This window comes from Sminthopsis crassicaudata, chromosome 1 (assembly GCF_048593235.1).
Source record: "Sminthopsis crassicaudata isolate SCR6 chromosome 1, ASM4859323v1, whole genome shotgun sequence".
NCBI classification, from domain to species: Eukaryota; Metazoa; Chordata; class Mammalia; order Dasyuromorphia; family Dasyuridae; genus Sminthopsis; species Sminthopsis crassicaudata.
In genome coordinates, this window is record NC_133617.1 from 216,507,641 (window position 1) to 216,532,713 (window position 25,073).

Genomic DNA, 25,073 nt, shown 5'->3' on the forward strand with positions numbered 1-25,073 from the left:
CTCAGAATGAAAACTTCCTCCCAATGTCAGTGAAGATTGGCAACTACTCTTACTCAAAATATTAGTTTCCTGGGTCACTGAAAGATTAAGAGATTGACCTTTGGTCACACAAAATGCATGTTAAAAGTAGGATGCAATTTAAGCATACCTGTCTTTGAGGCTAATCCTTTACCCACAAAATGATACTGCCATTATTGGGAAAAGAAGTTCTAGGGTATATAGAAGTGGATATTCCTATTACAGAGCTAAAACTTGGACAACAGCAAGGAACAAGGCTATTCCTATGTTTTGGTCATTTTTAATTAGTTGCTTTTAAATTTTTGACATTATAAGTGTTCGTTAATGATATTCTAGCAAGTTGCTTTACCACTAAAACTTGAAATGTATTCCAATTAATCTGTCACTTGATGTAACAGTCTGAAGTTAAACTAACATATTTGATATTGTTGAGTTATAGTATATATGCATAACCTGAAAATAATTGCAGCCATAAAAAAAAATTCAAATTTTTTTTGTTAAGCCAGATTTTTGTGGGGACAAGTGTGTATGGAATTCAACTTATATTTCAAAAATATTTAGTTACTCTCCAATACATACAATGTTATCTGCAATTAGATTGTAACCATATTAATAAAAGACTGTGTTCTTCAACTTTGTATCCATTTCTGTACATAAATTAGAGTGTATTACTCATAGATAGTGTTTTATTAATGAATAAATTAAAAGAATGAATAAATAGTACAATTGTGGTTTTTCCAGAATATTATTTTAATGACAATTCCAATTCTATAGAAATTGAAGGATTGTAGCCAACTGCAGTTTCAAATAGATCTGATAGATAGGCAGTGACAACAGTTCTCATTTCATCAATCACTTTCTGACAGCTAAAGTATTTTTTTAATATAGGTTAGAATCACCTATCCTTAACAGGAGTTCTCCAGCACAGCTTCTGGTGTCCATGGTGACAAAAAAAAAAAAAAAAGTATCTATTCTTGCAAAATCTACCCTCCCTCCCAAGGTAGGAGCCCTGAATGCAAAACGTTAAAGAATCTAGGATCTAGATACAGGAATTGTATCAGGTCAAAAAAAAAAAAAACTTGAAAAAAATAGAAGAGAGAGAGGGAAAGATGCAAAAACATTATTAAAAGCCCAGGTGACATCCTGAGCAAGTGTAAACAGGTAGCTTCATACAGAAAGAATGGGAGTTTAAAAGGCATAGATGTCAGAGCCTTGGAAAAAAGTAAAGATGGAAGTAAGCTGCATTTTATTATTGGAACAATTGGATAGAGCAGCAAATATATGAAGGGGTACTGCTATGGAATTTCAGAATTTAGAATTTCCAACAGAATAATTTCAAGTTAAACTGAAAAATTTTAGCATATTATCACTTGCCTCCAGTACTTAGTGGATCTCCAGACCAGTCACTGAGATTGTTCTAAGAGGAGGCAAAGATGAATGATTATAATTTACTCCTGCTATCTATCTACACAATAAGGAGTATCTCCATACTCTTGGATTTTCCTCTAAGGATTTCTTCCCCATTTACCACCTCAAGAGGGTAAGTATTGGTCCTATTTATGTATGAGTAGCATATAATGGCTCTAGTAGATTTCATTTTATATACATTGTTTTCATACATTAATATGTCAACAACCTGTAACTGTATTGGTTTAAGCCTTAATTAAATTATTTTGCTAGTGAATTGATTACTCTTACATGATATGATAATAGAAAATGTTATATAAGATGAGGATTCAGACTATTGTTTCCATAGCTTATTACCCAAAGTTTTCACACTGATCAGGAGCCAGGATTCTTAGAATTTTCAGGGGCACAGTAGTTATACTTTAATATAATAAATTTGTTCTGTTCTACTTGGGCATAGTCTTTAATAATATCACTAATTTAATGAGAGTATCCTAGACTGTTTGCCTGTCACAGGCAAGAAATAGATATGTATTTCCTATTTGCAGTATCTATTCTGTTAGCATTCTTGCCTTCTCTTGTCTCAAAGGGTTGTAATTCCTGCCCTCTAATTCCTACCTACCCCCCCCCCACTCTTAGTAGTCAGGAGAATAAAAAGAATATTATGCAAATAGGAGAGAGAGAGTGAAAAAGTCCAAGTAGGAGACTGACCCTTTCTATTGGGTAGTCTGAACTCATCTCTGGGGATCTTCTGGCCCTCTTTTGAAGAGCACTGCAGGCCTCTGGAGTACACTATCACAGTTCTGCTTAGGCTTGTTCCTTAGATTGGTTGCCTACAGAGTGCAAACCGAAGATAACAGGCTCATCTGGGGGTGAAAACGCCAGGGATTCATTATGCCTAGTAAGCAAAGTAATTTGCAAAGTATGGACCAACTAATGATTAATGAGAGAGAGGAATATCACTGGTCCTGAAGAAAGCTCTGCTCAAGGCCGCCCTCTGGGATTCAGCCTCCAAATCAAAGTGACTGCTAGTTGAACAGTCTAAGAGGAAAGAGCTACAAAGATCCTTACCCTGCATGAAACAGTCAGAATCAGCTTCACAATGCAAAGTTAAGTTTTGAGAATTTCTTAATGACTGTGCAATATTTAATTATGCTAAAGCACCAATATATTTTTTTAAATTAAAAACAATTCAAATTCTAAAAATTGGGAAACTTTGTTTTAAAATTAATTCACTTAATATTCACTGAATAATTGATGTATGCATTGACCAGTCCTAGGTACTGTAGAGGATACAAGAACTCTCAATTATCTGGGAAACATTCATCAAGTAAACGCATCTACATAGAAAACAGATAAAAAAGGAAAAGAAAGGGAGGAAGTAAAAGCATTCCAAACTCTATTCTGCAAGCAGTATCAGAAGGTAATATACACCAAGGCTAATTTACTTTATTTATGGGAAAGCCATTCAAGGTGTCACTTTAGGTGATGCAATCTTATTTTAGACACTGTCTTTTTTTTTATTTAAATTTTTTTTGATTTTTTTTTTCAAAATTTATGCATAGTTTTCAACATTCATCCTCGCAAAATCTTGTGTTCCAAATTTATTTCTCCCTCTCTTCCCCCATCCCCTCCTAGATGGCAAGTAATCCAATACATGTTAAACATGTGCAATTCTCCTATACATAGTTTCACACAATTATCCTGATACACAAGAAAAATCTCATCAAAAAGGGAAAAAAATTATTTAAAAAAATGCAAGCAAACAACAACAAAAAATGAAAACACTATAGTGTGAGACACACTCAGTCCCTACAGCCCTCTTTCTAAATGCAGATGACTCTCTCCATCACAGGTCTATTAGAACTGGCCTGAATCATCTTTCTGTTGAAAAGAGCCAGGTCTATCAGAACTGATCATTGTGTACTCTTGCTGTTGACATGTATACAATGGTCTCTTGGTTCTACTCAATTCACTTAGCATCAGTTCATGTAAGTCTCTCCAAGCCTCTCTGAAATTATTCTGATGATTGTTTCTTATAGAACAATAGCAGTCTATAACATTCATATACTATAACTTATTCTCCAACTGATAGGCATCCATTCAGTTTCCAGTATCTTGACATTTTAAAAAGGGCTGCCACAACCATTTTTGCACATGTGAGTCCTTTTCCCTTTTTTTAGGATCTCTTTGGGATACAGGAGTAGAGACACTGCTGGATCAAAGGCTGTGCACAGTTTAATAGCCCTTTGGGCATAGTTCTATATTGCTCTTCAGAATGGTTAAATCAGTTCACAATTCCATCTGCAATGCATTAGTGTCCCAATTTTCCTATATCCCCTCCAACATTTATCATTATCTTTTCCTGTTAGACAAGTACTAACTTTGTTATCCAGTTTCCTAGCCCATAGTGGATTCCACGTTTAAAATGAAGCAAAGTGATACTTATTATTGGATCAGCTGGTTTGAATTGATGGAAGGAAAATCAGACAAAGTGGAAAATAGAGAACTAGATAATTAACAGTGAACTTGCCTTTGAATAAGATGTCTTTCCCCCTTTACTAATTTTTCTCCTACCTTTTAGATCAGATAGGTCATTCATTCAATGTGTCTTCAGTATTTGGGGGAGAAAAGAACAGTTTATGAATTACAGCTGCAACGGTTTTTTTGTTTGTTTTTTGTTTTTTTGTCCTCCTCATCCCTAACACAGAATCACACCTTCCAAAATTCCAAATCTGTGATTTAAAGAAAATGGAGAGGGGTTAAATGTAAAGCATTTTACAAATCATTTTCAAGTTCAAAGATCTTTCAATCACTTCTATATTATCTTCCTCTCCTTTTCTTTTTCTGAAAGGTAGAAAAAGCCACAGAGGTTTCCTGATTCATTTGCTCTAAAAATTACTTTCCAAAAATAAGAAAACTTTAGAAAGAGTTTAGATCGTCTAAAAGCCAATTGACTTTTCCACTGATTTGATTTATCACTTTTGTTCTTCAGGGTTTTTTCATGTTTTTGTTTTTGTTTTTTATTCCTGTCTGACTCTTTGTGACCCCATTTGAAGTTTTCTTGGCAAAGATACTGCAGTAGTTTGTCATTTCCTTTTCTAGCTCATTTTACAGAAGAGGAAACCAAAGCAAAAAGAGAGAAGTGACTTGCCCAGAGTCACACCGTTAATAAGTGTCTAAAATTCACCACTTCAAAATTTGATAACTTCAGTTGTATCGATGCTCAGGATCCTTGGATTTTATATTTAGAGCAGGAAGGAACTTGACAACCATGTTGTCATTTTACAAATAAAGAAATTGAAGCCTAGATAACTTAAACTACTTTCCTAAACTCACACAGTGATCAGGAATCAAATCTTAGTTGATTGGTTGTTGTCCTTTGTTCTTGAAGGGGACCAAAATGATACCACTATGTTAGAGTTGAATTACAATATGTCTTACTATAGCTAATCAGATAAATACAAGTTTAGAATATTTTGCCACAGGTCTGACACAAATTATACATATGAACATTTGGGATGACTTTTCTAACTTTGGGTAGCTCATGTTTCTTCTGAACTAATTGAATTCTTAGTGTCTTACACATAGCACATGTTTGCATAGCATCTTCTCTAATGAGGGCACACCATATTGGGCCTGTGTCTCTCATTCATATAACTGATTCTAAAGTTCTTAAGTGAGACTTTGAGAGTGGCTTTGTATTGCTTTTTCTGACCCCCTAATGAGCACTTGGCCTATGTGAGTTCTCCATAAAATAATCTTTTTGACAAATGTACATTTGGCATTTGAACAATGTGTCCAATCTAATGGGGTTGTGCTGTCTGCAGTACAGTTGGAATACTTGGCAATTAACTTCTATAAAGGACTCAATGTCAGGTATCTTATCCTACTAGGTGATCTTCAGATTTTCTCTCAGACAATTCATATGGAAGTTTCCTACCATGGTGCTGGTATGCTATCCAGCTTTCACAGACATATAACAATGAGGTCACCACAACAGCTCTGTAGAAATCAGTTTGGTAGTCAATCTTAATACCTCTCATCTCTCACACTTTTCTGTACAGCCTCCCAAAGACTGAAATAGCTCTGGCAATGAGTGTGTCATTCTTATTATCAATGTGGACATCTCTGGAAAGTATACTGCCAAGGTAAGAAAATTTATCCACAGCATTCAAAATTTCACCATTTTCTGTAATTCATGGTTCCACATATGGATGATGTGGTGCTGGTTAATGGAGGACTTGTGTTTTCTTAGTATTAATTCTAGGCCAAAATTAGTTCAGACAGCAGAGAACTGATCCATACTTTGCTGTATTGAGAAAAAAAAAAAAAAGGATCTACATGTACATAAATGTTTGGGGCAACTCTTTTTTGCACTTCTACCTTCTGGGTGTTTGTAGATTGCCTTACATGTCTGAAATGCACTGTCTGCTCATTTCCTTATCTTAGAATAAATTCAAGCCAGGTGGTGACTACTACCTTATGCTGTCCTATAGAAAGAAACAGGAGGCACCTAGGTGGTACAGTGGATAGAGAGGAGGAAGACCATACTTCATTGCATCTCGGCTTTGGGGGCTCCAATACCAACATTCCACTGTACCATACTACATCCTTTTCTACATAAACTGCATCTTCTGTACACTTTAGTAACTAGTGCCTCAGCAAGGTTTTATACTAAAATAAAACAAAACAATTACCATTAGTGTGCCTATGGCTGGAGCCAGCCTCTCCTTATCAACTGGTGCATCACTATATCTGGGCTAAGTTTTTATACTTTGCCACAGTTTGCCAGAGTATTACCCTGGAGGATATAGGCTTACCTCATGGTAAAACATTAGAGTCCAGTTACTGAAATGAAGCATGTATAATTTCTAATAACAAGATAGGATATGAATTCCACCTGTGACTTCATGAGATCAGGGAACTCCCAAATGAGGAAAGTTCCTCTACCATAGAAGGTTGACATAGTCAGTGCAATTGTATGTAATCTGAGCAATTCCCCTCTTGAGAGTTTAAGTAATTTGCCCCAGGTTACACAATCAGCATATGTCTGAGATAGAATTTGAATTCAAGTCTTAAGGTCTTTGAGACCAAATCTCTACAATGTTATGCTGCATCATTACATTACAATTCAGAATTTACTTTAACTGATAGTGATAAAATAAAAAAGAAATCATAAGTTCTGTTATTGAAATTGTTTTTAATTTGAAATTCTGTAGTTGGTTTAAGTTTTACCTATTCTGACACTATTCTTGTGAAAAACTAATTGCAAGTAGCTAACTGATATCAGGGATGATTTGTTAAAAAAAAAAAAAAAAAAAAAAAAAAGACTTCTTGGCTACATATCACAGGGTCAGGATTTCTGCCATACTGTCTCTTATTACTTCTATATTGATAGAAGTGAACATCTTTAACGGCTGGTCATAATGAGGTCTCTAAGGCAATGCAAAACCTCTAAGCATCTTCTGAATCATCAAAGAGAACCTGAATTATTTTTGGAACAGTTTCAGCATTAGGAATATTTCCTTGTATTAAATTCTCTGAATAATGGTGTTCTGAATGTGAGATATGCAGATCCATGTCTGTTACATATTTCCTATGTTTATGAGGTCACTCAATGCCAACTCAATTTCTTCATCAGGAAAATGAGAAGACTAGACTAGGTGATCTCAAATAGCCCTTCCAACTCAAACATTCAGTGATATTATTATAATGAGCTATTTTTGCAACTAACATCATATTTAGTGATAACCTTTGCCAATATGAACTCCCTGATACTAACAAGGAGTTTATGAAACCAAACTTAAATGCAAAATAGGATAGCAATCAAACACTTATTTTAATCACTTCTACTAAGTCACAGAATATTAGGTAAACAAAGGAAGATTTCTAATGGAGAGGTATGGTAATTCACAAGAGGCAATATACTTGAAAATGGGCAATAATAGTACTCTATAGCCCTTCAGGCAAGGAAAAATTAATTTATTAACATGTTTTAAATAACTACCTACTATGTGAAAGAGAAATAACACAATGAATTGAAATCTCTATGAAATTGTTTTGAATTCATTGGATGGCTAAGTGACTATAGAATATGTCATGCCTAGGATTTAGTGTTAGTATATATTTTTATTTTTTTTATTTATTTATTATATTATTATATATTATTTATATTTTACTTAAAAGAACAGGTTAAATGAAAATATAGCAAAATAATCTGGCACGTAAAGAAGATTAGTTCCCAAAAAGAAATCCATGAATCAGTAAAGGATAATACAGTAAAAAGTCTATAAGAGAAAGTAAACAAATAGGAGTTACTCTTCTCCATTTATACTATACGCAACCTAGTCAGAAAGTAGGAAATTAATGAGAAATAAAATAAACTGTTCACAAAAGTGTTATGAGGAGATAATGAAATAGTGATATATTGTTGCCATTATGTTTTGGTTTTTTTTAATCTGGAAAGGAAACAAATCAGATCAGCAATTCTTTGACTTTTTTGAACGTTTTTGAAGTCACTTGAGAAATTTATCGTGATAAATTAAGTGACTTGACTAGGATCACATAGACAGCATGTTTCAGAGGATACATTTGAATAAAGATGTATTTTAATAAAAGGTTACACAGGGATGATTTGAACTTGGATCTCTATCATTCTAAGTTCAGTATTACATAGCTAAGATCTTCAAAAATTCTATTCAGTCATAGATTTAAATTAGATGGTCGATATAGACTCAAATAACTCCAAAATTCTTTGATTTTTATTTCTTCTTCTAATTTTTTCTACCTATCAGAAATATATTTGTATAATGTATAGAAGGCAATAGGGTCTTCAAATTTGAGTGACACCCAAATCTTTATTTTTCAACAAAGTATTCATAGTAAATAATGATTCTTCACTGGAGAAATGTATTTGTATCTGTGTTTTCCATAGCTCTACTTTTCCATTAAGAGTAGCATATATTAGAAAAATATGTATAAATGATTACATATGATATTTAGTCTTCTAAAGCTATAGATATTTCAGCTTCTAATATATACTTGCTGTTGGAATGTACATGAGGAAAAGGAATTGCCTTTCTTTAAGTATACAGTGCTCTTCAAATCTAAAAGGAAGAAACCCAGCTATCTGCTTTACTGTGTCATATCAATTTGAATCTTGGAAATTATCACTTAACTATAGGAAAAGGAGTACTGAATCCCATTTGTTGCAAAGAGGGGTTCACATGTGGGGAGAACTTTCACTGAACTGAGTTTAAAGAGAATCACAATAAACATCTTTAGTCTCTTCTTCACCCCCATATCCCTTCACCCCATCCCCCCACACAAACATTCCTACAAGGAGAGAAAGTAAGAGGTTGGGGTTAAAGGTCAATACTTTACTCTCCTCAGAGAGAGTGGGTAGCAGGCTAAAAGTATATGTGTTTCCTCAAAATTCTTTATATAGGGGATATAATTAGGCTCTATCTAAGTACTAATAGATTTAGCATTTGGGGGAAGGTATACCTTAATTTCTGTATCCAAGGCCTCACCCCTTTTCCAACAAATACCAGTTTGATAAACAATACATATAAAAAATAGCAAAAACAATTTATCTAATTGGATAAGAAATTGGAATTATGGAATTATGGAAATAGATGAAAGATTAGGTTCCTTTAAAGTTATAAATCCTGTATCTAAGATTCCTTTTAATACATTTTGAAAAGAATAGTCTAAGATTTAGAGAGGGAGAAACTATGTGTTTATGATACAAAAGTGTTATAAATAATCTGATGTCATCAAAGGTCCCCTTCTCAGAATAAAGGATACAATAAAAGATTTAAGATTATAAGGAAAACCAATTATAATGAAATGAAGATTTCATTGTTTTCATTTTTAAGTTTATAAACCCCCTGAAATATATTCAAAATTCTTCCATGGACTTCAGGTTAAGGGCTTCTAATTTAATCCAATTATCTCATTTCACAGAAAATTATATTAATTGCTAATATTTAAATAGTAAAAGTTTCCTCAAATAAGGAAATTCAGTGTGTATAAAGTTTAAGCTAATAGGTGGCAGGATTTAAACTCATATTTTATTACTTCAGATATAATACTTTTCTTGTTGCTAGTCTTTCTTCTTCTGTAGAGCATATATTCTACCAAACTGCTCAAAGTGAATCCAACCTAACTATTGATTTTTAGTTAAAGAATTTCTTGTAACTAGCAGGAGTTTTGTGAGCACTATGATTGACATTATACCAAAAGATGAGAGGGAAAAATTTCACAGCAACAAGGAAAAATTCATGTATTATGTCCTTCTTCAGTATTGCAAATACAAAAAGAGCTTAAAATGGGTGTGAATCCTTATTGCTATATCACTTTGAAAGTAGCTGTTTTGAATGCTATATCACTTTGAAAGTAACTGTTTTGGAGGGCAAGAAACAAAGAGTTCCACTGTTATCTTGTAGGCCTTCTTTTCTCATCTACAAAGAAGTGCTTTTTAAAGTAACTTCATAAGTGAGTGACTGGCAGATACTAATTACACAATAGCTGCCTGGTTCTGTAAAGATTTTACCACAGCAAGAATGGAAAAATAATAATAATTTTAAAGTAATATGATTCACAGTTAGGTTTCTTCAATTTGTGAAAATAATCAGAAGCCAATTTTTAAAAGCTCTTTGATAATGCACATTGTAATGTAGAATGTATGTCATTTCAACATAATCAGATGAATTTTTGTTTGCAAATTATAAATTATTCAAGCATCTCCTTATTACAGCTGCGTGGCAGCTTATTGTGTCAGGAAGGATGAGGCTAACTTCATTTCCATGATGTGTGCTCTGAAAAGTTAGATGAAAATAGTGTTTGACATATTTGGTAGGCATTCCTGCTCCTAGCAAAATACAAAAGAAAGACTAATACAATATCAGAGATTCATTTATGAAATGATAATATGAAACTATTTCTGAATCTTGATACTAGCTTTTTTATTTATGAAGAATTACACAGGAGAATTGCTGAGTATGTAGTCATGGGCTTTATAAACAGTGGAGGAAGTAGGGTCATTGTCCTTACTGAAGGTCACAATACAGTTTTGACAGGAACAAATGCAGCAGCCCAAAGCAAGCTGCAACTTCTGTAGCAATCAAGCAGTTTCCATGGGGCTGATTGCCTAAAACTCTACCTCAAGGCATTTTAACAAAATGCCAGCTTAGTTCTTGATTAATCAACATAGGCACTAATAAACCAACCTTGCCCTTAGCTTTTCCATTCTCCTTGATTCCTAACTATCTCTTACATAGATAACTCTGAGTTCTATCTCAAGCCTCAGGCAGTGAGACCCACTCGTGGAGGTTTGGGCATTCAACTAGAGATAAGAAATAAAGGCAGAGAAGTGCAATCATGTGGTTGCTCACAAAATTCCTGAAAGTACTGATTAACTGGTTTGGTATAGACAAGTTTAAGTTTTAATTATCCCTCCTAATGGAGAGCATGGTGTGAAATCCTAGCCAAGATTATTAGGGAGAAATAACAATATGTTTATTACATACAACAGGTGCCAAATCTATATAAATGATCTATTCCAATATTTCATCAGGATATGGAGGAGATCCTGGGTTATATGGGCTTGAAAAATAAAGCAATAAGCACTGAGAAGTATTACTTTCACAAAAGGCTTTGAATATAGACCTATTAATAAATTGTGTGCTTATGGTCAAAGAACCATCCTAGCAGAGAGTCTGATTTTCAGAAATTTTTTACCAGTAGACGATTTATTTGGGGCCCAACTTATGAGAACTATTTACTAGATGCATATTAGATACTACAAAAGCTAGATGATTTAGCCAGTAAAGGAAATTTCCACATCATGACATCATAAATCTTTTGACCTGCTTAAATGCATGCCAATTATTTTAAAATTTCAATAGTAATCTAGGACATAGAGTAGCAGAGGTATGAAACTAAAGTCATGAAATGCATTATACATAATAGTAACATGCTTAATCAAAATAAATAAATAAAACTATAATACAAAATTGTAGAGGACCACAGATAGTGCAAACAATACACAAAATAGCAAAATGTTAATTTATTTATATATTTCTATTTGAGTTTAACATCACTGGATTAGAAGCAACTTTATAGGAGCATTCTGGGAATCCTAATATGAATTGAAATGTGAGTTACTATTGTTATCATTATTTTTGATCTCTGATAATGGCAGTGACAGTCATATGACAGGTTAAAGAGAAAGAAAGAACCTTGGACTTTCAAGTTTTCTAGGAAAGAAAGTGAACTAGGCACATACCAAGTCCAAGTACTCCAAAAGGCAGACACCATGATGATACCACAAAGGCAAGCCCTTGTGCATTCAAGAAAGAATCAAGAAGAGGCCTAGTTGGGTAATAAAGAAATTATTTTTAGTTGCTTAGGTGGAGCTAAGTCTAGAGTAGGAGACGAAAACTGTCATTTGAATCCTGGCTTCACCATATATGATCTGTGAGACTTTAGCTAATGTGCTTTATTCCTGTTGAACTGCTTCTTCCATTGTTACCTGAGAAGCTTGAATGAGATGACCTTTAAGGCTTCTCCTACCTAGAAACCTGTAATATGATATTTTTGGTAAACCTTGAAGTGTTCAGGTTCATTGGATAGGAGAAATCCCAATGGTCTCATTTACAATCCTCATCTCTCCCAATCATCCCCTCCTGAATATGGTAAGATTAGTTAGATGATAGGTTTTAAAATGAGATCTTCAAATCTTAGGGACTTGGCAAGGAAGTAGACACTAGAAATGTATAAGCAAAAGGTAGCTACATCCCTGATCTTGATGTGGGTTAAGATTCCTTTCTAATTCCCAACCTCCATGGGAGATATCCTGGGCTCTCCCAGCTCCCACAGGATCTGAGCCAACTTGGGTGTCCCAGCCCCCATTCTAATGATCTGCTCAGGTTTCCCAACCTCCACCCCAAGCACAAACACTTCCTTATCTAAAAACACATTGAATTCTATTCAAATTCTAAACCTGGCTGAAACCCAGCCAGGAGCCAATCTAGGACTCCACCCATGAGCCCCTCAAGATTACCAAGAGCCCCCCAATATAAAAGAGGGAAACTGGAGTCCACTCTTTGCAGGAGTCGCAAACATGGAATCCTTACACCAGCCATGTCAAGGGTTCCTGCCCACTGGTGCTAGCCCTGACCCTGTTGTCTTTCTACCTTCTAACCTTACTTCCAAACCCCACAATAAACCTCTTTTATTAATCTAGGTTTTCAGGTCTATAAATTCTTTTACAGAGGACTCTTGTGCCACTACTAAACCTCATTTAACTTTGTATCCTTGCACCAAATCCAAAGGGGTTGCAGGAGAGCTCTGTTTGACTCCTTGTACCCCAAACCTTCCACTAGACCTCAATTAAACCTAATTTCTTTTAGATACTCCTTATCTAATTCTCATCAATCTTTTGGCACCCTAGAACATAAATTGACATAATACTGGCTTAGCTTATGTAGTACAGGATGTAAAAGCATGTATATAATCCAGTTTGGAAACTGCCATTGCTGCTATTAAGGCAATCGATAAGAAGACTTATTCTACATCTAAGATATTAAAAGAAAGTTTTGGTCATGCCTAGATACTAAACAAATTAGATTTGGGTAGGGTGATGTGAGTACAATTTTAGTATTTGTATGAATAAATATTATGATTGTATGTAAATGCATACATACATAGATTCATCTGTAACTCAGAACAGAGACAAACATTTTATTTAGGATACAAGAATCTAGAATTACTTGTATATCTTTATCATTAATTCACCATCTTCCCCTATTGTATTGTTATCATGTTGTATGATTTAGAATTAATCTGAGCACTAGAATATGGACAGATGTAGTCTTTTTCTATTCTATTCCTCTAGATAAGGAGGATATGAAAAGATTTGCTTTTTCAGTGCCTAGTGTTAATTTGGCCGAGCCTTATAAAAGATATGAATGGACAGTTTTGCCACAGGGAATGAAAAATAGCCCTACTATGTGCCAAATGTATGTTGCAGCTGCTCTTGCTCCAGTAAGAAAAGCCTTTCCAAAAGTAATATTGTTACATTATATGGATGATATTTTGGGATGTGCACCTGAGGAACAAATGTTAGAGGCATGTCTACAAAGGACCATGGAAACATTAAAGTACTACAAACTGCATATAGCTACAGAAAAAATTCAAAGACATGCTCCTTTTCAATATTTAGGATATGAAGTATATCCTAAGACACTCACAGTACAAAAGCTTTCTTTAAGAACAGAGAAGTTGAACACCTTAAATGACTTTCAAAAATTAATAGGAGATATCCAATGGATGCGTCCAGTGTTAGGCTTAACTACCAATCAACTACAACCTCTATATGACATTTTAAGGGGAGACAGTGCTTTAAATTCACCACGCCAGCTTACAAAAGAAGCACAAAAGGCTTTGAGAGAAGTTGAACTGGCTTTATCCAATGTGGTTGAAAGAGTCACTCAAAAACCCTTGGAAATATCAGTTTTTGCTACAAAAGAGGCACCCACAGCAGTCCTTCATCAAGGAGACAGAGTGATTGAGTGGGTGAACCTCCCAGCACAACCAGAACAAAGCCTTACACCTTACCCAGTGCTTGTGGCTAGGATTTTATTAAAGGCTATTAAGAGAGTAACACAATTATCCGGAATAAGTCCTGAAAAAATATACACATTCTATACTAACGCACAGATTAATGTATGCTGTGAGACCATCCCAGAATGGCAAATTTTATTGGCCACCGCTCCAAATTTTGCACATGGATCTCCATTAAAGATTACCCGGCTACTACATAATTGGCGATGGATTTTTGAAGAAAAGGTTTCGAAGGTTCCTCTTAAAGGACCAACAATCTTTACAGATGCCTCCAAAGAAAATATTTGTGCCATATACTCTCATGATTTAACCATAAAGAGAGTAATCAGGACTCCTTTTCAATCCACTCAACAGAATGAATTATTTGCTATCATGCTAGCTCTCACTTATTACCCAGGAGACGTAAATATAATTACTGATTCAGCCTATTCAGTAGGTGTAGTACAAAGAATTGCCACAGCCCAAATAAAATTTGCAGCCTCCAATATTTATCAGCTCTTTAAGGAACTTCAAGAGCAAGTGAGAAAACATCCAGGCAAGATTTATATCTTGCATGTCCACTCACATAGTGGACTTCCAGGTCCCATTTTTGATGGAAATTCAAAGGCAGATAGCCTTCTAACCATGTTAGCCAGTAGTCCTTTATTTCAGGAAGCACAAGAATCTCATTCTAAATATCATCAGGCTGCTCGAGCTTTACGTTTACAATTTGGAATCACAAGAGAGGAAGCTAGGAGCATAGTAAAAAGCTGTACAGCTTGTCTTCCTTTCCATGCTCCTACACTCCCTCCAGGGAAGAATCCTCGTGGTTTGAGACCCAATGAAATCTGGCAAATGGATGTGACCCATTATAAATCTTTTGGTCGTCTATCTTTTATCCATGTAGTGGTAGACACCTTTTCAGGATTCACATTTGCAATGCCAGCAGCAAAAGAGACAGCCCGAGTGGTCACTGAATTCCTTATACAAGCTTTTGCAATTATGGGTGTGCCACAAGCAATAAAAACAGACAATGGACCTGCATATACGTCCAAACATTTTACACACTTTTGTGCACAGTATAAGATTTTACATACCACGGGCATACCCTTTAATCCTCAAGGGCAGGCAATAGTAGAGAGAAGAAACAGAGATATTAAGACACTCCTCCAAAAACAAAAGAAAGGGGGAGCCACAGGTAGCCCTAGGGAACTTCTAAATTTAGTTCTCTATACCATTAATTTTCTAATTTTTGACAAAGATGCACTGGCTCCGGCAGACAGGTTTTATAACCCACCAGAAGGGCAGTGTCCAGTGCAAGCATCTCCACTTTCCTTAGATAATCGACAGGTGATGTGGAGAGATCCAGAAAGTGGTGAATGGAAGGGACCAGATAGGTTAACTGCCTGGGGGAGAGGGTTTGCTTGTATTTCTTCAGCAGGAGAAGGAATCAGATGGGTGCCAACGAGTCGTATTCGCCTTATCCATCAGAGAGAGACAGAAAAAGAGAAAGACCTCAAAATAAAGGAGAAGATCTAAGAAACATCTGACACTGAAAGAGCATGGATAATAAGAAGACTGTTAAAGAACTTTAAAACCAGCAGGAATCATTGGACTTCCTCACACAAGATGAGACTAATGGACAATGGACTTATGGACATTTATAAATTTTCAATTTATGATTATGTTATATACTTCTAGCATGTGTTATGTTACTATGTTACTATGTGCTTATGTAATTTATGTAATTATCTGTAATACTTCCCATATTGATGGATTTATGTTTCAAGGTCATTTATGTAATTATCCGTAATACTTCCCATATTGATGGATTTATGTTTCAAGGTCATGACTGTCCTATGTTCTAAATCAAAAGAAAGGGGGAGATGTTAGGATTACTAAGTGAGAACTGAGGTTGTCTGGATAGTGACAAGGTGAGAATTCAGGTTTTCTGGACAATTACAAGGTGAGAACTCAGGTTGACTTGATAGAGGGGGCAAGCTCATTGGCTGGGGTGGTTCTTCCCAGAAGCCCTTGCATTATCCCACACCCATTCTCTGGGAGGATAAAAGAGACAGCACTGGGCGCAGAGAGCAGATCGGCCTGGAGAAGGATAAGAGCTGGAGGAGATTCAGAGCCAGGATTCAAGAAGAAGAGTCACTTCTCTGGACAAGAGTTAACAGCAACTGCCTGGAGACAACGGTTCACTACAGGAAGAAGAATCTGTCTGAAAGATTTGAGTAGACACAGCATATCTCTTCCCAGAGAGTGATCCAGCAGTTTCTGGAGATGACAGCACGCTACACTTCCCTTTGTTTATAATCCCTTGAAAGAAATAAAGGAAAAAAAAAATAATAAGAGACCCAATCTGGTAACAAATATTTACAGGCAAGCCAAACAAATTCTTTAATTGGTCATGTCTCAATTTGTACAAAATCCATTACTTCTGTGGAATGGAAAAGGATAGCATATTTCTTTTTTTTTTTTTTTAATTCATTTTTCCAAATTATCCCCTCCCTCCCTCCACTCCCTCACCCCATGACAAGTAATCCCATACATTTTACATGTGTTACAATATAACCTAGATACAATATATGTGTGTAAATACCATTTTCTTGTTGCACATTAATTATTAGCTTCTGAAGGTATAAGTAACCTGGGTAGATAGACAGTAGTGCTAACAATTTACATTCGCTTCCCAGTGTTCCTTCTCTGGGTATAGTTATTTCTGTCCATCATTGATCAACTGGAAGTGAGTTGGATCTTCTCTATGTTGAAGATTTCCACTTCCATCAGAATACATCTTCATACAGTATTGTTGTTGAAGTGTATAGTGATCTTCTGGTTCTGCTCATTTCACTCAGCAACAGTTGATTTAAGTCTCTCCAATCCTCTCTGTATTCCTCCTGCTGGTCATTTCTTACAGAGCAATAATATTCCATAACCTTCATATACCACAATTTACCCAACCATTCTCCAATTGATGGACAAAGGATAGCATATTTCATTCTAAAACCTTTGGAATTGTAATTGAGCATTCTGTGGAACAGAATTTTTAAGTCTCTCAAAAGTGTTTGTTGTTGGGCAGCTAGGTGGGGCAGTAGAAAGAGCAGCAGCCCAGAAATCAGATGAACCTGAGTTCAAATGTGACCTTAGACACTTAATACTTCCTAGCTCTGTGACCATGAGTCACTTAACCCTAACTGCCTCAGCAAAAAAAAAAAAAAAAAAAAAAAAAAAAAAAAAAAAAAAAAAAATTTAAAAAGGGTTTGTTGTTGTACAAATCATTTTCCTGGTTTTGTTCAGTTCATTCTGTCTCAATTCATATACAAGTCTTCCTAGGTTTCTCTGAAATTATTCCCATCATCATTTCTTACATTATAATAATATTAAATTAGATAATGTCATTGAGTTGTTTTGAAATTGAACGATGAATAATAATAATTAACTTATATTAACATACTATAATTTTTGCAGTCATCCCTCCAATTGATTGTTATTTTTTTTAAGGTTACAGTTTTTCTTGCAATCACAAAAACAACTACTATAAATTTTGTTCAGATAGGTCATTTCCCTCTTTCTTTTTTCCCTGATACCATAATAGTACTTTATGATGCTATTCTTTCTGTGTTATTTAATTTTTCTAAAATTGTTTCTCAGATTTAAGTTTTATGTTAGGGATCAGGTATCATGCACTTTGAAACTAAATGTCTAGGAGTTATTTGGTCTTTTTTCCCCCGTATATTCTCTTGGCTTCTGCTACTACTTACTTTATGAAATAAGCATTATATATATATAAACTTCAAAGGTCTCAGAATCAACTCAGACTGGGAACCTGAAGTTTCAGGTACAACTGAAGCATTTTGTTCAAATTGAAATCTGATCACCTCCCTCCCAGTTTGAGTTTTTCAAGTGCCTAATCAAGGTTTAGGTCTGAATAATATAATTGTGAGCTTACACATGATTGGAATGACAATATATTTTTGCTGACCATGACCACTGTCAGTTAGATGGAAAGCTCTGCATTTTCAAAATAACAAACTGCAAGCTTCTCTTGATCTAAGCTTCCTTCTTAGGTTAACATACTACAGACTTTCCCTTGGCTAAGGTTTAGATAGAAGACCCCTTTCCATTCCTGTGGTCAGAGTTCACTTCTGTTCTTGGTCCTTACCAAGTACACAACCTTGGACTTATGAAACTTCTCCTTGTCTTGGTCCATACCCTTAGAAATCTTCATAGGCCACACTGCCAAATTCTGATATATGAACAACAGAGCTGTCATTTGGCACCTGTTTCTTCCCTGAACAAGATCCTGTCCCACTGTGTGCATCTGTTCCTGCATTCTATAAGGGAAAAGACTCTACGTGGATAACCCATTGGTTTGTTCCCACTGTTCCACAGTGCCTGAAGACTTCTATCTGTTTCCATATACTGACCTGGGTATAGAAATGATTCGCTGATTTGTCCTTGGATTTCCAGGGCCCAGCCTGGTGTTTCCAGGACTTTGTAGAACTGCTATATGGAAAGTCTGTTGCACTGCTATCTCATCCTTGTGGCTGGCATTACATTTTACTGTTAATAATAATAAGTGCTTGTATTTATATGCAAATACAGTTGTTAAAGCACTTTTCTATATAATATCTAATTTGAGGCTCACAATGTTTCTGTCAGATAGGTAAGGCAAGTATTATTCCCATTTTAAAGATGAGAAAAAAGAATTTCTTTTCAAATGATTATGAATAGAAAGTAGAAGATCCTGAACTAGAAGCCATTTCTTCTAACTTTTGATCTAATATATTATTTTTTTTAACCAATCTACCTCTCAGTAAGTCATCTTCTTTTACTTTTTCATTTTAATCTCCTGATTATATTACATTATAATTTTCACATTAAAAAAGATAATTTATCAAGGACGGGGAATTTCATATTACTTAATTATCAGATAAAATTTTATGAATAATAATCATAAAATATTTTCAACATATCAAAGTGATATCTGGATATTGACATAAATTATTTAATTTCCATAAAGTACTTTCATGTACATATCAAGGGATGACAGTCACTGGAACCCTGATAAGACCAATTCAAAGTATCTGCTACCACTAATTAATTATTGCTATTGCTGTTTTAATTGGACACAGTACTTTTCACTTCCTGTCCTTAATTGTTGCTTAGAGATGCTTTGGGCAATTAAACAGCTATTGCATTTCTTCCCAGGAGGGACTGGATTTCAGTGGCAGTGAAAACTTTAGTATCCCTTAAATAAATAGCTTCCTGTTTACTTCCCATCAGGATTTAAACATAGGTCCCAGTCTATAAAAATCTTGGTGGTCTGTATCCTAGCTACCTAATTGACAATCTCCTTCCATATGCCACAAGCAAATAATTAGAACAAACTAAAACAACCAGCATTTTTACCTGCACCACCTGCTTCCAACTTAAGACTCTCCATAGCTTAGCTGACAATTCTGCCTATTTCATAGCTAGAGGAATGAAATGCTGAGAGGGTCAAGTGACTTCCATTCTCACGTCAGTACAGGTTTTACTACCAAGATGAAATGGAGAAATGCAGCCATTCTTCGGATGATTGAGGCCAAACCTTGACTCTTCCCTAAATTACCCATGTAATTCAAATGAAAGTAAAGGTTTTCTTCTTCCTGAATTGCTTGCCCTGATTCTCTGCTTCAATTTATCAGGGGACACTTAGCACAGTGAACCAACTGAGGAACCACAAGTGTCCCAGTCCTTTGCTTATACCATTGGGCAACTGATTTCTCATCTTTACCCCTATTAGAACCAATAATTACATATAAAATAAGCCAGGTGCTATTACTGAGAGTAATTATAGTTATTATTAATATTGATATTACTGTCAGTTTAGTTGACTCAAAAATAAAGTATTTATATTCAGTTTCAGATAAATAATAAATAGCATGATTGTAAAGATGTGGGGGCATATCTATTATTATTTTAAATATTTTATAATAATATTCCTCTTATTAGGTAAATTACTATATCTTAGAGAAGCCCATTTTTTTTTAGAATTATTCTATTCAGTCCAATAAACATTAAGCACTTTTATACAAAGTACTCTGGGACAATGGAGATACAAAAACAACAATGAGACAGGTCCTGTTCTCATAGACTTTATGTGGAAGGAGGGATGACAGAATAGTAAACTTGTAGACAGAATAGTAAACAAAAGGTAATTTGAGGAAATACAGAACATTAGTCACTTGGGGGTAGGGAAAGGGGAGGAAAAGAGACAGAGTACACATGCACTCATGGAAATACACAAAGACTGAGAGAGACAGACAAAAAGGGACAGAGACAGAAACAGAGAAAAAGATAGAAGCCGAGACAGAGAGGTTTTTTCCCTTTTATTCTGATTTTCTCTCCCAAGAAATGTGCATTTTTAAAAGTTAATATACATGTATAACCAGAAAAAAACAAATTTGAGGCCTGCTATGAATGGAAAGAATACTGTCTTAGTCTTCTTATGCCAGTGACTACAAGCCCTAACTATTTACCTGGTGCAGCATTGATGTTGCCCTGAAACCATGAAGGACTTTCATGTCTGATGTTGGCTGAGGGGGTGGGGTGAAGAAGTGCCTAGTGCTATTGGAGGCTGTAGGTTTCTGGCAGTTTACCTAGTGATGAATTGAGGCCCTACTGGTGCTGTCTGGTATGTACTGGAGCCCAATTGGGGTGTTTCTGTTTTCTTGGGGTTACACTGAAGCACATAGAGGTCTAGGCATTGGAGGACTAATTGTCCAGGACTAATAAGTATTTGTTATATTTTGAAAGGATCTCTATGATGAAAAAAGAAACTTCCTAAAGGAAAATATCAAGAAATTATATATTGGTTCAAACAAGAAATAATGTTTTTAAAAGAAAATATAATTATAGAAATTAGCTCAAAAAACATCACACTCAAAGTCAAATTAAATAAGGAAGACAAAGATTAGAAAATTTATACCATGACTAAAATAAACAATTTAAAATACAAAATAGAAATGCTATCCAAACTGGTAAAGGATCTGGAAAAGATATTTCAATTTTAATAGAAACAAAAAGAAAAAAAAACATTAATAATGTGAATTTGATGAGGGAAGAGAAAAAAAAATCATTTTGAAAAAGTACATGGATTCCATGAAAGCCAAATTAATTGATTTTAAAAACAGATACACATGAATTACTGAACTCTTTTATAAAGTGAAGGGACTGCAATTAGATATTTTTAGGACTCTATACCCTCTCTCTACTTGTCTTTCTATTTCTATTTTTCTACAACCCAATTGGTGGATTTATTTAAGGAAACATTAGAGATTAAGGAAATGAGACAGAAATGGGGATGGAGCTAGAGGAAACATACAACATGGGGTCCATGACATAAAAATTTCAGAAATAAAGGGAACTATTTCAACGACATATTATTACTAAGAGTATTATACAACCATTACAATTAAGACCAAGTTTAAGAATAAAAATAAGAGATTCATAGTTGTGAAGCTAGAGGAAAGCCTGTCAGAAGAATCCAAGATAAAGAACAAAGAAAGAGATTAATAATAATAATAATAATAGAATGAGAAGGACCAGAGGACAGAGAATCAAGAAATGTAGATTTAGGGCTCAGTTCACTAAACTTTGTAAGAACTGAAATCTTCATAGCAAAGGGAATGTAAAAATAGCTTTATAAAGAAGCTGCAGTAGAAACAGGATATGATTATACATGGCAACAAGAAGACTATTATGATGATCAATTCTGATGGCTCTCTTCAACAATGAGATAATTCAAACCAATTCCAATTGTTCAGTGATGAAGAGAGTCATCTACACCCAGAGAGAACAACATTGTAACTGAGTGTGGACCACAACATAGAATTCTCACTCTTTCTGTTATTGTTTGCTTGCATTTTATTTTCTTACCCAGTTTTTTTTCTTCTTCCTTCTTGATCCAATTTTTCTTGTGCAGCAAGATAACTATACAACTATGCATACATATATTGTATTTAACATATATTTTAATATACTTAACATGTATTGGATTATCTGCTATGAAAGCGAGGGGATGGGGGAAAGGAGGAAATAATTTGAAACAGAAGGTTTTGCAAGGGTCAGTGTTGAAAAATTATCCATATATATGTATATGTTTTATAAATAAAAAGCTTTAATTAAAAAAGAAGAAGAAGCTGCAGTATAAGTCAAAAGACCTATGCTTTAGTATTGGCTTTGTCCATCACTAGATTGGTAGCTTATCATTCTTTCAACAAATATTAGTTAGAGAAAAAATTTAAAATGCCTGTTGAAGGGGGTGGAGCCAAGATGGTGGAGAGGATACATGCTTCTTTCTGAGTTCTCCTACTACACTCACATTAATTATAAAATTCAGCCTTTGAAATAGTGATTGACTTGTAGAATCCACGAATATTAGGAGTGTAGCAAATTATCATCAGAAGATAATTTCAAAGATTGCCAGAAAAGGTCTTTTTTGATTGGGCGCAAGCATGAGAGGAGGCCAGGAACAGGCAAGGAGGCAAAGCTTGGAGGCCAGCATATGTACAGGCTGCAGTCTTCATGGGGCAGAGAATCTATGGGGAGGACTCTACCACAGTGTTGGCTACTCTGCCCTGGTTGAAAGCCAGTAGATCAGCAGAGAAGTTATAAAACATCCAAAACAAACACAAAAGGTAAAGAGTGTATCCCAGGGTGCCTGAATATAATGGGACCTGTTGACACCCACCCAGCACTGGGAGTAACTCAGCCTGATTCCAGCAAAGCTGCTGTTGCTTCCTAGTCTGTAGAGGAAGCTTGGAACTTCCTTGCTGTAAAAGCAGACCCCAACATTTTAAAAAATGACTAAAAAAGCAAAGCAAGCTCCAACTGTAGACAGTTAAAATTAGATAGGTAAAGAGAACAGATTTCAAACCCTGAAAAAACTAAAAGCAATTGTCTCCTGATGAAACCACAAAAGTTGATATAATCTGGTCACCACCACACAAGATTCTCCTAGAAGAAATTATAAAGGATATTAAAATAGAGCTAGAAGAAAAATGGGATAAGGAAAGGGTTCAGAATGAGAGTTAGGAAAAGGCATATAATTCATTAAAAGAAAGATTTGAAAAAGTGGAAAAATAAAATAACTCCCTGAAATGTGAAATGGAAAAGGTAAAAAACTCTGAGGAAAGCAGAATTTGTGGACTTAAAAAGGTAAAGAACTCCTAGGAAAAACAAAATGTGTGAATTGGAAAAAGAAAATAACTCCTTAAAAAAATTGTGAAATGGAAAAAAAAATTCCATAGAATAAAACAATGCATTTAAAAACTCAATTGGACAAAGATAAAAAGAAAATATAAAGTAAATGAAGAAAATAATTCATTAAAAATCAGAATTGAACAAATGGAAATGAATGACTCAATGAGACATCAAGAATCAGCCAAGCAAAACAAACAAACAAACAAAAAAAAAAAAAAAAAAAAAAAGGAAAAAAATGTTAAATACCTATTTGGGAAAACAACAGACCTGGAAAACAGATATAGGAGAGATAATCTAAGGATTATTAGATTCTCTAAAAATCATGATGAAAAAAAGAACCTAGACATTATTTTTCAGGAAATCATCAAAGATAACTGCCCAGATGTCATAGGATCAGAAGGTAAAATAGGCATTGAAAAAATTCATCGAACACCTCCTGAAAGAGATCCCAAAATTAAAATTTTAAGGAATATTGTGGGTAAATGTCAGAATTATCAGACCAAGGGAAAAATATTACAAGCAGCCAGGAAAAAAAAAATTCAAATATCAAGCAGCCACAAAAAGGATTACTCAAGATCTAGTAGCTTCCACATTAAAGGATCAAAGAGCCTGGAATCTGATATTCCAAAAGGCAAAGAAACTTGGAATGCAGCCAACAATAAACTACCCAGATAAACTAAGCATTTTCTTCCAGGGAAGAAGATGGACATTCAATGAAATAGGTGAATTCTATTTATTTCTGATGAAAAAAAAGAAAAAGAAAAACAGAGCTAAACAAAAAATTGGACCTCCAAATATAGGACTCAAGAGAAACATAAAAAAGGTAAAAAGAACTCTTAAGAAGTCTATTTCTGTTATAGGCATACATAGAGAGTGCATGTATAATTTGATTTTACTCTTATAATATAAAAAAGGAACTAGAGGACAAAAGGAGATTGTACTAGAAAAAAGGAAAAGTGGAAGTAACAAAGAAGGAAATTACATGTCATTAAGAGACAAAGGAAACCTATTGTATTTGAGGAAAAGAAGGGAGTGGGATGAACATTGTGTGAATTTTATTCTCACCAGATTTGGCTCAAAAATAAAATATTAGACATATTCGATTTACAGAGAAACTTCTCTCACCTCATTGAAAAGTGGGAGAGAAAAAGCAAAAAGGGAAAGGGAAGGCTAAATAGAAGGGAAAACAGAAATAAGAGGGGAAAGGTATATGAAAGGGGAGAGATTCTAATGAATAGAATTTAACAATACAAAGTATGTAATAATAACACATATTAATATTTTGTGCACACTATAATCAAACTGCAGTCTTACCAAAAAATATATATTTGCCTTTTTTTTTTATGGTTATGTCTTTATTTATTTATTTATTTTATTATAGCTTTTTATTTACAAGATTTTACAGCACTGACAATTGCCAAGCCTTTTGTTCCAATTTTTCCCCTCTTTCCCTCCTCCTCTCACTTCCAGATGGCAGGTTGACCAATACATGTTACATATGTTAAAGTATAAATTAAATACAATATATGTATATTTTGCTGTATAAAAAGAATCAGATTTTGAAATAGTGTACAATTAGCCTATGAAGGAAATAAAAAATGCAGGCAGACAAAAATAGCAGTATTGGGGATTCTATGTAGTGGTTCATAGTCATCTCCCAGAGTTCTTTCACTGGGCATAATTGATTCAGTTCATTACTGCTCTATTGGAACTGATTTGGTTCATCTTATTGTTGAAGATGGCCACGTCCATCAGAATTGATCATCATATAGTATTAT

At 34.6% G+C, this 25,073-nt stretch overlaps 1 long non-coding RNA gene across 1 annotated transcript in view; it reads left to right on the top strand.

Moving 5' to 3' along the window:
* Nucleotides 1–1,065: 1,065 nt before the first annotated feature.
* Nucleotides 1,066–25,073, top strand: part of LOC141546452 (uncharacterized) — a 45,393-nt gene continuing 21,385 nt past the window's right edge. The window contains exons 1-3 of the long non-coding RNA XR_012483306.1: nucleotides 1,066–1,558; nucleotides 2,700–2,848; nucleotides 5,493–5,576. This is a non-coding gene — a long non-coding RNA (uncharacterized LOC141546452). The remainder of the gene's footprint in view (nucleotides 1,559–2,699; nucleotides 2,849–5,492; nucleotides 5,577–25,073) is intronic.